The following is a 14,462-nucleotide window of genomic DNA, read 5'->3' on the forward strand; positions in this document are numbered from 1 at the left end:
CTGATAAGCAACTTCAGCAAAGTCTCAGGATACAAAATTAATGTGCAAAAATCACAAGCATTCTTATACACCAGTAACAGACAAACAGAGAGCCAAATCATGAATGAACTTCCATTCACAATTGCTTCAGAGAGAATAAAATACCTAGGAATCCAACTTACAAGGGATGTAAAGGACCTCTTCAAGGAGAGCTACAAACCACTGCTCAGTGAAATAAAAGAGGACACTAACAAATGGAAAAACATACCATGCTCATGGATAGGAAGAATCAATATTGTGAAAATGGCCATACTGCCCAAGGTTATTTATAGATTCAATGCCATCCCCATCAAGCTACCAATGAGTTTCTTCACAGAATTGGAAAAAACTGCTTTAAAGTTCATATGGAACCAAAAAAGAGCCCGCATTGCCAAGACAATCCTAAGTCAAAAGGACAAAGCTGGAGGCATCACGCTACCTGACTTCAAACTATACTACAAGGCTACAGTAACCAAAACAGCATGGTACTGGTACCAAAACAGAGATATAGACCAATGGAACAGAACAGAGTCCTCAGAAATAATACCACACATCTACAGCCATCTGATCTTTGACAAACCTGAGAGAAACAAGAAATGGGGAAAGGACTCCCTATTTAATAAATGGTGCTGGGAAAATTGGCTAGCCATAAGTAGAAAGCTGAAACTGGATCCTTTCCTTACTCCTTATATGAAAATTAATTCAAGATGGATTAGAGACTTAAATGATAGACCTAATACCATAAAAACCCTAGAAGAAAACCTAGGTGGTACCATTCAGGACATAGGCATGGGCAAGGACTTCATGTCTAAAACACCAAAAGCAATGGCTGCAAAAGCCAAAATTGACAAATGGGATATGACTAAACTAAAGAGCTTCTGCACAGCAAAAGAAACTACCATCAGAGTGAACAGGCAACCTACAGAATGGGAGATAAGTTTTGCAATCTACTCATCTGACAAAGGGCTAATATCCAGAATCTACAAAGAACTCAAACAAATTTACAAGAAAAAAACAAACAACCCCATGAAAAAGTGGGCAAAGGATATGAACAGACATTTCTCAAAAGAAGACATTCATACAGCCAACAGACACATGAAAAAATGCTCATCATCACTCACCATCAGAGAAATGCAAATCAAAACCACAATGAGATACCATCTCACACCAGTTAGAATGGCAATCATTAAAAAGTCAGGAACCAACAGGTGCTGGAGAGGATGTGGAGAAATAGGAACACTTTTACACTGCTGGTGGGATTGTAAACTAGTTCAACCATTATGGAAAACAGTATGGCAATTCCTCAAGGATCTAGATCTAGATGTACCATATGACCCAGCCATCCCACTACTGGGTATATACCCAAAGGATTATAAATCATGCTGTTATAAAGACACATGCACACATATGTTCATTGTGGCACTATTCACAATAGCAAAGACTTGGAATCAACCCAAATGTCCATCAGTGACAGACTGGATTAAGAAAATGTGGCACATATACATCATGGAATATTATGCAGCCATAAAAAAGGATGAGTTTGCGTCCTTTGTAGGGACATGGATGCAGCTGGAAACCATCATTCTTAGCAAACTATCACAAGAACAGAAAACCAAACACTGCATGTTCTCACTCATAGGTGGGAACTGAACAATGACATCACTTGGACTCGGGAAGGGGAACATCACACACCGGGGCCTATCATGGGGAGGGGGGAGGGGGGAGGGATTGCATTGGGAGTTATACCTGATATAAATGACGAATTGATGGGTGCTGACGAGTTGATGGGTGCAGCACACCAACATGGCACAAGTATACATATGTAACAAACCTGCACGTTATGCACATGTACCCTAGAACTTAAAGTATAATTAAAAAAAAAAAAAAAAGCCATTCTGGCTAAGATTAAAAAAAATAATAATAAAGATGAACATAATTTCCACTTACTTCATTTGGTTGCTGTTGGTCTTAAATGAGATACATGTTTTAAAATATTTTGTGAACTATAAAGCTTCGTATATAAATGGTAGGTGAAATTTCTCTACTAGTAGTAAGATAATTCACGGTAGATGAATTCAAGCCCTCATGAACTGGGGGGTGGGGTGGGGGGAGCAAGAGCAAAAATAACAGAAGAAGCTTAAAATATTTTTCTCTTTACAAGAATCCTACAGAGATCAAACTAAATAGCCCAACAATGATACTACATATGTATATCTTATGAATGCTCTATAATTAATTTCTATTTTCCATTGCTTGTCTACTGGGATTTTCTTGACCATCTCCTACTCTTCCATTTTGATGAGATATTAGTAAATTAATTTGCTTTGTTGCAGATGCCATGCATTTCTTCCTGTATGTAGTTCACTGTCTAAATATTTAATATTTTTCTGCTTTATCCCTTGGAGTCCCTAAAAATCAAATTTCAGGGTAACTTAGTTTATATAAATTCTATCAGAAAAGTTGCAGATAAAGAAAATGATAAAGTAGACTATCTTTGTGTAGTACAGTTTTAAGTACTGGGAATTTGCTGACTATTCCTATATTCTAGGGACTATTCTTTCATCTGGTTTTCAGAACATTAAATTTATTTTCTTTCTACCTTACTGATATTATTTTCCTATCTTGTTCTCAGTACCTTTCCAGAGTCACCAAGATCTAGACTTATATTTGTCTATCAACTCCCTTTTGAAAAATTAATCAACTTCCTATATACAAACTACTTTCTTTAGTCTGACACTCACAAATTATTCCCACTTTTATGTTTCCTTGTAATCTCAACCTCAGTTCATCTCTTCCAGTTCATTTAGACCCACTCCTAGTTTCCAAATCTCTTCCAATAAGTTCTACATTTATCATTGCATTCACAGTGTGTACTGGTATAATGCCTGGTTGGTTCAAAGAAATGGAAAAGGCACTATTGAAAAAGTCACTATATTCTGGGCTTTAAAACATCATGCTTACTGGAAGTTAACTCTCCTAAACCATGAAGTCATCTAAGCTTTCTGTCCATTTGGGAGTAGATTCTTGATCTCTGGCCTTCAAGGCATGTCACAGATCAGTCACGGTAACTGATACTCCAGGTGCATCTATCAGTCTGCTTGTACCACTCAGTCACCAACCACTGTGACCATATTTATATTACTGTGGACAATATAAATGAAATGAACAAACAAAAAATTAATTATAGGTCAAGCACAGTGGCTCACTCTTATAATCTCAACAATTTTGGGAGGCAGAGGTGGGCAGATTGCTTGAGCCCAGTAGGTTGAGGCTGCAGTGCACCATGATCACGCCACTGCACTCCAGCCTGGGCAAAAAAGCGAGACCCTATCTCAACAAAGAAACAACAACAACAAAAAAAACGAATTAGCAAACCAGTCATCTTCACCTTGTATTATTAAAAAATAAGAGTAAAAGGTCAGGCACAGTGGCTCACGCCTGTAATCCCAGCACTCTGGGAGGCCGAGGCAGGTGAATCACCTGAGGTCGGGAGTTGGAGACCAGCCTGACTAACATGGAGAAGCCCCATCTCGACTAAAAATACAAAATTAGCCAGCTGTGGTGGTGCATGTCTGTGATCCCAGCTACTCAGGAGGCTGAGGCAGGAGAATCACTTGAACCGGGCAGGCGGAGGTTGCGGTGAGCTGAGATTGCACCATCGCACCCCAGCCTGGGCAACAAGAACGAAACTCTGTCTTAAAAAAAAAAAGAAATAGAGTAACATTAGAATAAAAAGAATGAAGAGGGAAAATATTATAAGATGCTAGAATGTAAGGATGAAAAAATAATATTTAGTACTAAAGGGCAGCATCATTAAAGCAGAAGAAATGAAAAATGATTAGTGTCAAATGTAATAAAAACATGAATTCTTATTTGCCATACTTTTTGGGCCAAATAGTATTGTCATACATTTTAGTAATATTTTAGAGTAACAGGCACCCACTGAGCTATAATGTAACTCTATGGCAGAAGCTTCATCTTATGGGCAAAACTACCACACAGTTCAATTTCCCTTCATCGAATCAATTTTTTTGTCAAGTCTTACTAATAAGCTTCAATTACCACTATAAGGATTTTTCAATAAAATAGTAATGGAAAAACTACAAGTTAACCACATGTGGATGTGCATCTCTGGAGACACAGCGAGTCTGAAGCTTGAAGAGAGATGCTAAGGTTGAAGTCACAGACTTGGGAGACATCACTGAAAGAACAGACAGTAGCTAAAGCTCAGAGATCACCTAGCAAAATGTGAAGAGTGAAACAATAACTGCAGCCAAAGCTTTCAGGAAATCCACTATTTAATAACTTTCAGATGGAGCAACCAGTTAGAAGTTCTAAGAAGGAACAGTCAGAAAAGTAGAAGGAAGACAAGAGAAGAGATATTTCCCTAGTTTAAAAAAATATATATATACAGTTTTACATTCGAGAAAGTGGCTAATAGAGAGATCAAACAAGATGAGGTATTAAAATAGGCTGCTGGATTTAGCAAGTAGGAGATAGTAAGAGGCCACAGATAGAACATAAAATGAATACAAAAGAATTAAGGAACTAAAATTAAACCATAGCACCAGTATCAAACTTCCTCAAAGTCAGACAAGCATATCTTAGGAAACAGATCTTCCTAGGGGACTCATTTCCTCAGAAAAGCAGCCCTTTCCAAAGCCATGTACTATATATTCTTTTGAAAATCACCAGAGTCCAACAGAAAAACAGACAATGGACATGAACAGGCAATTCACAAAAAGAGAAAGAAAAATGGCAGAAATACTTTTAAAATATCCACAGGAGGAAAAGCGCAAATTTTAAAAGGCAACAGCCACACATTAAAATTACATTATATATAACATAATTACATTACATACAAAAATACACTTCATTTCCTTCAAAGTAGCATATAAAATACTCTGAACAACCACACCACTTAAAAACAACTAAATGCTGGAAAAAATATTTCTAAAGCATCCTTTGAACTGCTTTGCTGATGGCACTGAAAAGTCAGTGATGCTCAGAAGCCAAAAACAAAGTGAAAGCAGAAAACTAGGGAGGTAAGTGGAGCACTGAAATAGCCTCTCATTCTGGAGACATCTACAAAACACTAGCAACAATCTGAAGCTTTCACCTTGTAAATTGGACGATGCAGCAAAGGAGTTAGAAAACAAAGCCTAAGATCTGTCCAGAATTAGGAGTCTAACAGAAGATCCTGTCCCACAGTAAGCTGGAACCTCGACCCAAAATTATACTCAGAATGTAAAGATCAATGAAAAGTAGTTACCTCAAAGACGGGAAAGGCAAGATAACTTTTCTGCTCCCAACTATGTGGTGGGAGGAAGAGAAAATGATCTCTCCCCTTGAGAACTGATATCACAAGCCAGATGCTATATGGTGTTGCAGCTCATGTGGGGCTACAACTCAAGCTGAGAATTTCTTTTTAAATGGTTCCCAGTTGGTACAAGTACCTCTAGGCACAAAATAAACACATACCCTCCTCAGAGAAAATGCACTTTCAAGCCAGGACTCAAAAAATTCCTGTAGACACAAGTTCAAGAAATATGAATTTCTGGTTAAAAAAATCAGAGAAGACAAAATAATTAAATAAATAAGGTACCATGAGCTACAGCCAGTACAATTAGATCCAAAGTGTTCAGATATTGAATTGCTCAGACTATAAAATAAGTATATTTTAATTTGTTTAAAGCAACACTTCTTAACACTACTAGATCAATATTTCCTTTTTATAATAAATATTTTTGTAATGCCCCATTCTTATACTGAAATAAATTTAAAGTAATCTCTATATACATATAATTTAAACTATCTATATTCCTTAACCATAATATATAGAAAAAAGTAATTTACAGTAAACCAATACATACTTCAATTTTAAAATGTAGTGGTAAAACTACACAAGAATACAGTAAAATAACAATGCTTGTACTTATCTATGATAAATAAATTGACTTTAAGCCATTCCACGCAAGTAAAAGAAAATGAAAGAAGAGGTACATGGGTATACCAAGATAAAAATTATCCTGAGTAATATACATATATAGAAAGAGGAAGAAAAATCACCTTGATTGAAGCAGCATAACATGTCACGGCAAATTAAACACTCAACACTGCAAAAATGAGAAATATAACACTCTTTCAAATGAGCTACATGTTAGGTATAAGTGTAGGAGCCAAATAATTTCCTATGCTGTCAGATGGCAGATGATAGTGATGATGTGTAGCAGAAAACATACCACATCTATTTTAATTCAACCTCATGCTGAGACATAAATTCAGTGTCACGCATATAAAAAGACTTTAGAGACCAGATCCTTTAATAGGTGATGGGGAATAGCTGATGGATTGGAAAACAAAAACTAATACAAGAGGTTATAAATAAATTATCTCTGGAAATGGTACCACAGTCAGGCTGTAAAACAACTTGCAACCCCAAAATAAATTTCTACATGTAGTTTTTACAGTACAGATATTTTATCTCTGTATTACAAAAAAGTTATGAATACTGTATATAGGTTCAATGGGCTTCTGAATATGATAGACTTAGACTTACTCTTCTGCAGTCTACAGCTTTAACACTGGGAAAGATATGAGGCAACTGTTTATTGTCACTGGACAGGACAATAGGTAGTAAAAAAACTGTAGTGCTTGATAGAAGGGAAACACTCAAAGTAAGCCCAGATGTTTGCCCTAGCTTTCTGCCTGGGTAGACTTTTGGGACTAAGGGGCAAGAAGACAATGAAACACAAGCACAGCAGTGATCTCAGTGAGCCATAAAGGCATAAATTTCAGCTCAGAGTTTCTAAAGCAGTTGGAATTCATGGGACAGGATACTGGAGAGAAGAGATCTGTACAAATCCTGTACCTTTCCCTCCTTATTCTTAATTAAGGACCAGGTTGCATGTGTACAGGTTGAGACCCTTCAAAACACAGCAGCAGACTTTGTTGTTTGGCAGAGAGATAAGCAAAAATATCCAAGGCCACAAAATGCTGGGAGATACTGGACTGACCTAGCGAGAAGTAAAGAAACCACACTGGATTTTAAATCGAGAAACACAGGCATTTCACTTGAGATCCTAGTAAACTCATGACTTAGGAATAAGGATTATACTCTATGTACCCTATGACTGCATTCTAGGACTAAGCAAAACATGAAAATAGATCTACCATTATCTAGAATAAAAACAAAACTGGCAGAGCAAAAACTGTCTACCAGAACAAAAGTCAACACCTTGTAGAGAAGACAAATGACTCAGACTCCCTACAATCTATCAGCCCAACATTCTACATACAATAAAAAAATTACTAGGCATGAAAAGCAGCAGGAAAAAGTGACTCATAATTAAGGAAAAAAGTAGTCAAGATCTTAAAAAGACCCAAATGTTAGAAATAGCAGGAAATAACTCAAAATAGCTATCATAAATATGCTCAACAACTTAAAAGAAAAGATGGACATAATGAATGAACAAATGAGGAATAGTCATAGAAAAATAATAAGAACAGAGGCTGGGCACAGTGGCTTATGCTTGTAATCCCAGCACCTTGGGAGGACTGCTTGAGCCCAGGAGTTCAGACCAGCCTGGGCAACATGGCAAAATCCTGTCTCTACCAAAAAAAAAAAAAGCCAGGCATGGTGGTGTGCACATACTCAGGAGGCTGAGATGGGAGGACTGCTTGAATCTGGGAGGTTGAGACTGCAGTGAGCCATGATCATGCCACTGCACTCCGGCTGGGGCAGGAAGGAAGACCCTGTCTGAAGGAAGGAGGGAAGGAAGAAAGACAGACTATGAAAACAACAACAACCAGGAATATTAGAACTGAAAACTACAATATCTAAAATGAAAATATTAATGGATTGAATAATAGTAACTTAGAAACCGAAGAAAAACGTAGTGAACTTAAAAAGCAGATTATAAAGAAATAGCACAAACTGAATCAAAGAAAATAAAGAAATTGGAATATAATAAATATGAAGATATTTTTGCTTATCTCTCTGCCAGACAACAAAGCCTGCTGCTGTGCTTTGAAGGGCCTCAACCTGTGCACATGCAACCTGGCCCTTAATCAAGACTAAGGAGGGAGAGGTACAGGAGTTCTCCTTTGCACAGATCTCTTCTCTCCAGCATCCTGTCCCATGAATTCCAACTGCTTTAGAAACCCTGAGTTGAATTTTACAGTTCTAAATATGAATCTATTCATATTTTACAGTTCTTTATTTTCTTTTTAAGATACTGTTATTCATAGTGACATGAGGGACAGTATGAAATAGTCTGATATATATATATATGTAATTAGAATCTCAGATGAAGAAGAATGGAGAAGAATAAAAAACACACGAAGAAATGATGGCCAAACATTTCCCCAGTTTTATGAAAAACATTGTGGATGAACAAATCCAAAAAGCTCAGAGAACCCAAAACATAATAAATACAAATAAACCCCCCAAAACCCCACACTTTGGCACATAATAATTCAGCTACTTAAAGCCCAAATAAAGGAGTAAGAAAAAAGATACATTTTATACTATGGAACAAATAAATGAATAATATATAACATCTTCTCAGAAATAATGAAGACCAGCTGACAAGGGGACATCTTAAAAGTAGTTAAAAAAAAAAAAAAAAAAAAACCTTTCAATTGAGAATTCTAAATCTATTAAAAATACCTTTTAAAAATGAGGGCAAAATAAAGATATCTGAGTGAATTTTTGGCCAGCAGACTTCACAAGAAGCAATGCTAAAATAAATAAATCAATAAATAAAATTTAAAAAAAAAGATGTTCACATTCAAGAAAAATATAAACTCATGGAAACTCACTGGTTTGCACCCCGGGTGTATGACTCCCCAACGGAGGGCACCCCAAAGTGGCAAGAAGTCCCCTGGGGCATGGGGATAGGACAAAAGGTGATGAATGTCCCTCCATTCCTCAGAGTTCCTAGGACCTAAGTTGATTGCTCTCCAGGTTTCAGGTTGTCACTCTCCCACTCCCTCCACAGAATCAGTCAGTCCCATTTCGGTACCTATGGGTTCACCTTTTTTTTCATCATCCCCTAGTGTCTCCAAGACATTCTGTCCATAAAAGCAAGGTGAAACGGGGATAAAGACAGGTCTACAGAAAGTAATAAATAAAACTAGAAATGAGAGATGTGTACAGGAAATGCTATCTATTTAAAGCAGAAGTAATAACACTGAATTGTGGGACTTATCAATTATGTCAAAATAAAAAATGTATGACATATGCACCGAGAATGACACCAGGATGGTGGTGAATGGAATTGAATTTTGGTAGCATTGTTACATTTTATAGCAAATGAAACAATGTTAACCAAAAAGATTGCAGGAAAAAAAAAAAACAAAAACAATTATAGCATTGTTACATTGTATTATCTTTTTACATTTTATAGCAAATGAAACAATACTGACCAAAAAGATGGCAGAAAACAAATACAAACAAAACCAAATGAGAAAAAGACAAAACAGAGCAAAATGGCAGACCTGCATCTAACCATATCAATAATTACATTAAGTACAAATGGTCTCAAATCCCAATTAAAAGGTACAGATCATCAGGTTTGATTTAAAAACACATACACTAATTATATCTTGACTGCAAGAAACATATTTTAAATATAAGTCACAGATATGTTGAAATTAAAAGGAAACAAACAGTAGTCCGGGTGCAGTGTCTTGCGCCTATAATCCCAGTACTTTGGGAGGCCACGGCGGGTGGATTGCCTGAGATCAGGTATTCGAGACCAGTGTGGCCAACATGGTGAAACCCTATCTCTACTAAAAATATAGAAATTAGCCAGGCATGGTGGCAGGTGCCTGTAATCCCAGCCTGTAATCCTGAGTATGGTAGGCTGAGGCAGAATTACTTGAACCTGGGAGGCGGAGGTTGCAGTGAGCCGAGATTGTGCCACTGCACTCCAGCCTGGGCAACAAGAGCGAAACACCATCTCAAAATACACACACACACCCCCCCCCACATACACACCATACAAACAACCATAAAAAGTTGGTGTGGCTGTATCAGTGTCAGACAAAGGATATTACAGGGGAGGTGGGACATTTCATAAACATAAAGGGTCAATTCATCAGGAAGACATAATATTCCCAATATGAATGCAATAAATCTGCTGTTAATGCAGTTTCAAAGCACATGAAGCAAACACTGTTAGCACTCAAAGAAGAAACAGAGAAATCCACAATCATAGTTGAAATTTAACATTCCTTTCCAGTAAAAAGTAAGTTTATGAGTGCGCACACACACACGCACCATAAAGACATAGATTTGGGCTACACTATCAACCACCATTATCTAATTAACACTATAGAACCATGCACTCAACATCGGCTGAATATTCATTCTTTTCAGGTGCACGTGAGCCACTGTCTAGGATAGAACATATCTTGGGACAAAAAAAGTCAGTAAATTCACAACGTGGAAATCTTACAGAATACACACATTTTCTGACCACAACAGAATTAAGTTAGAAATAAATAAGACATATAGAAATTCCAAAATATTTTAATAATACAATATACTTTTAAATAACACTTAGATCAAAGAAGAAATCACACGGAAAATAAAAATGAAAACAAAATAAATTAAAATTTGTGAAATGCAGCTAAAGCAGTGTTTAGGGGAAAATTTAAAACTTTATTTATGTTAGAAAAGAAGGTTTAAAAATCAATGGTCTAAGTTTTTACCTAAAGAAGCTAGAAAAAGAGAAAAATAAACCAAAAGTAAATAAATTAAGTAATTAAGAGCAGAAACCAATGAAATAGAAAACAATATAAAAAAATTAACAAAGTCAAAAATTGGCTGGAAAGGATTAATAAAAATGAATAAACTCCTGGTTAGAATGATCAAGAAACAAGAGAGAAGAAACCAATTGCTATTATCAGCAATGAAAAGGGAATATTGCTATGTGTCTTGTAGTCATTAAGAGGACATAAAGGAATATTATAAACAATTTTATGCTAAAGCATTCCACAGCTTACATAAAAAGGACTCGTTTCTTAAAGAAACAAAACATAAGAAAACTGATCTTCAATGCAGCAGTATTGGAAAGCAGGGCCTAATAGGAAGTATTTGGGTCATGGGGGCACTGTCCTTATGAACGGATTAATGTTATTATCCTGGAAATGGGTTCATTCTTATAGGAATGGGTTCCCTGTAAAAGGACAAGTTTGGTATCCTTTTCTCCCTTTGCTCTCCCACCATGACACAGCAAGAGGGCACTTGCCACATGCCTGCCCCTTGATCTTGGACTTCCCAGCCTCCAAAACTGTGAGCCAATAAAATTTTTTTCATTATAAATTACCTAATCAGTGGTATTCTTTTATAGTAGCACAAAATACACTAAGACACCATCTCACCAAGAATAAAATCAAACTTCATAAACCATGGTCTACATGACCCTGCCAATTTCTCAGCCCTAATCTTGGACCTCTCTTCTCATCAATCAATTCACTCAGTCATACTGGCTGGCCTGCCACTCCTCAAACATGCTCAATTCATTAATGCCTCAGAATCTTTGCACGGGTTTTCCTTTTTAATAAAAATCACTTCCCCCAGATCTTTACAAGGCTTGTTCCCTTACTTCATTCATGTCTCTGCTCAGATGTCACCTCTTCAGGCATTTCCTGATCACTTAATCTAAAACATTCCAACTATTACTTTGTCCTCTTACCCTGCTATAATTTTCTTCACAGCATTTATCACTACCTGACATCACATTATATACATTTATTAATAAATCTGTTTTTACTTATTTGCCTCACATTCTAAAATCTGTGCTCCAGGACAGCAAGACCCTTGTATGTCCCATTCTCTGCTCCAACTTCATTGCCTAGAACAGCTCCAACTTCATTGCCTGGTCCATGGCAGGCACTCAACAAAAATTGGTAAAATGAAAGAATTTACAGATGAGAAACTAGATACAGGGAAAGATAACTGCCCAGGGTTATTACAACTACTTTAATAAATATTAACTAAGTAGTTACTTTGTACCCATGACACAGTAGTGAATAAGGCAGATCAGGTCCTTGTTCTCATGGAGATTACACTTCAAAAGAACTCAGATTATAGGTCTTTCTATTGCAGACATTTCTTTGAAACTTAAAAAAAAAAAAAAATTCCCGGAGAAGGAAAGCAAGCTAACATACAACATTCCTCAGCAATTCAATTACAACCAGTTGTCCCAGCTTTTTCTTTTTCTTTCTTTTCTTTTCTTTTTTTTTTTTTTTTTTTTTTTTGAGATGGAGTCTCACTCTGTCGCCCAGGCTGGAGTGCAATGGCATGATCTCAGCTCACTGCAACCTCCACCTCCCAGGTTCAAGTGAGTCTCCTGCCTCACCCTCCTGAGTAGCTGGGATTATAGGTGCGCGACACCATGCCTGGTTAATTTTTGTATTTTTAGTAGAGATAGGGTTTCACCATGTTGGCCAGGCTGGTCTCGATCTCCTGACCTTGTGATCCACCCGACTGGGCCTTCCAAAGTGCTGGGATTACAGGCATGAGCCACTGTGCCTGGCCCTCAGCTTTTTATTTTACTCATTATTAACTACTTTTTTTTTCTTTTAGATATATTTACTTATTAGTCTACATGAATCCGATGTACCATTTCTTTTCTTTCTTTTTTTTAATCTAAGGTCTTGCTTTGTTGTCTAGGCTGGTATCAAACTCCTGGTCTCAAGCAATCCTCCCACCTCAGCTTCCCAGACTGCTGGAATTACAGCCACGAGCCACCACTCCTAGCCCTATATACCTTTTAAAGCATCATTTGTAAAACACAGTCTTACATATTTTATATCGTGTCTTGAACTTCCTAATAAAACCAAGTACCGAAATCAACATTCCTCAGAGATTTTGGTGATCTCTATCTAAAAGAAAAAGAATTTTAAAGGAAATTTATGAGGCCATTCATTGTCCTGATAATATAAAAATATACAGTGATTTAAAAACATTGTAAAATCATTTAGTATTAGTTACAATTACTAACTATAAAAATGCCACATGAAAAAATAGAACAAAAACCATATAGAGATGAAAGAAGATGGGTTTTAATTTTTAAAAAGGTGTTATTAGATAAGCACATTATGTACTGATCACTTGGAGAGTCATGGTAAAGTTCACAGCTCTGAGTTCTGGCAAGGTTTTGCTCAGCATCCTACCAACTGGACTTTGAAAAGCAGCCTAACCATGCACTACAGCACACCCAGACTTCCTTCCTAAGGCAAAAAATGAGTAACTGGTTTAGCATTGTCCAAGTGTGTACAGATATGGTTAACTTTTTTAATGTACAGTGAGTGGGTGCTTGCTTTGCCAGCACATATACTAAAGTTGGAACAATACAGAGAAGATTAGTATGGCCCCTATATAAGAATGACATACAGGGCCGGGCATGGTGGCTCACACCTGTAATCCCAGCAGTTTGGGAGGCTGAGGCAGGTGGATCACTTGAAGTCAGGAGTTCGACACCAGCCTGGCCAACATGGTGAAACCCCGTCTCTACTAAAAATACAACAACTAGCTGGGCAAGGTGCTGCATGTCTTTATCCCAGCTACTCGGGAGGCTGAGGGAGGAGAATCGCTTGAACCCAGGAGCCAAAGGTTGCAGTGAGCCAATATTGTGTCCCTGCACTCCAGTCTGGGTGACAAGAGCGAGATTCCATCTCAAAAAAAAAAAAAAAAAAAAAAAAGACATACAAATTTATGAAGTATTCCATATTAAATAATAATAGTTATTATTAAATAAATAAAGTGAGTGGATTTAGGAATACTCAGGATTTAAACAGGCTTACCTACATAAGATATACATAGAATAAAAAGAAAATAGTGCCTTCAGGTATTTCTGAAACTTTTCTTAATCTATGATGTGATTATTTACCTGCTTCTTCTATTACTGCTCCTAACAGTTAATAGCGTTAGACTATTCATAGCACATATACTTGTAGCTATAAATGTCATATGCATTTTTTTTAAGAGATAGGATCGACCAGGTGCGGTGGCTCACACCGGTAATCCCAGCACTTTGGGAGGCCAACACAGGCATATCAGAGGTCAGGAGATCGAAACCATCCTGGTTAACATGGTGAAACCCCATCTCTACTAAAAATACAAAAGATTAGCTGGGCGTGGTAGTGGGCACCTGTAGTCCCAGCTACTCGGGAGACTGAGGCAGGAGAATGGTATGAACCTGGGAGGCGGAGCTTGCAGTGAGCCGAGATCGCGCCACTGCACTCCAGCCTGGGTGACAGAGCGAGACTCTGTCTCAAAAACAAACAAACAAACAACAACAACAACAACAAAAAAGAGATAGGGTCACACTACATTGCCTGAGCTGGTCTCGAACTCCTGGGCTCAAGTGTTCCACCCATCTCAGCTTGCCAAGTAGCTGAGATTACATGTGCGAGCCATTGCACTTGAT

General features: G+C 37.3%; 1 protein-coding gene and 1 non-coding gene across 2 annotated transcripts in view; one reads left to right on the forward strand and one right to left on the reverse strand.

Annotated features, from left to right (window-relative positions):
* Positions 1 to 14,462, reverse strand: part of LIN28B (lin-28 homolog B) — a 126,143-nt gene that overhangs the window by 25,944 nt on the left and 85,737 nt on the right. The gene's annotated exons all lie outside the window — the stretch shown is intronic.
* On the forward strand, positions 13,346 to 13,452 carry LOC111538660. The gene has a single exon (XR_002730412.1). It is a non-coding gene; the product is annotated as a U6 spliceosomal RNA (small nuclear RNA).

Source organism: Piliocolobus tephrosceles, chromosome 5 (genome assembly GCF_002776525.5).
Source record: "Piliocolobus tephrosceles isolate RC106 chromosome 5, ASM277652v3, whole genome shotgun sequence".
Taxonomy (NCBI): domain Eukaryota; kingdom Metazoa; phylum Chordata; class Mammalia; order Primates; family Cercopithecidae; genus Piliocolobus; species Piliocolobus tephrosceles.